The sequence below is a fragment of the Vigna unguiculata genome, chromosome 10 (genome assembly GCF_004118075.2).
Source record: "Vigna unguiculata cultivar IT97K-499-35 chromosome 10, ASM411807v1, whole genome shotgun sequence".
Lineage (NCBI taxonomy): Eukaryota > Viridiplantae > Streptophyta > Magnoliopsida > Fabales > Fabaceae > Vigna > Vigna unguiculata.
In genome coordinates, this window is record NC_040288.1 from 32,611,878 (window position 1) to 32,612,565 (window position 688).

Sequence of the window (688 nt, forward strand, 5' to 3'; positions counted from 1 at the left end):
AAACCTGATATAAACACAAAATGAACAACAAAACAAATAAAAAGTGCAAGTAATTGATATATGATCCCGTAGTAAACAAATATAAAATGTGTCTAACTATAATAATAATAATAATTAGTAATAATAGTAATGACACTAAAATAATATCACGTAGTGATAAAATAATAATAATAATAAGAATAATAATAATAATACAACGACATATATAAAGAGATAAAAATATTTGGTGTCCTTCTTGTTTTTTCAATTTTATCCTTTTAATTATTATATTTTAAATTTAAATAATTATTTATAATAAAATATTATTTTACTAATTTTAATAACTATTTCTATGATTTGAAAAAATTGTTCAAATGTAACGATAAATAAATAACAAAACAAATAAAAAGGGCAAGTAATTGAAATGTGTATCTAACCGTAATAATAAAAACTAATAATAATAATAATAATAATAATAATAACTATTATAATAATTATAGTTCTTAGTAATAATAATAAAAATAGTAATATAATAATAAAAATAATTATAGTTAATAATAACGATAATAATACTTATAGTTGGTAATAATAATGATTATAATAATTATAGTTGATAATAATAATTATAGTTAATGATAGTAGTAATAATAATAATTATAATTAGAGTTGATAATAATAATAATTATTATTATTATAGTTATAATTGATA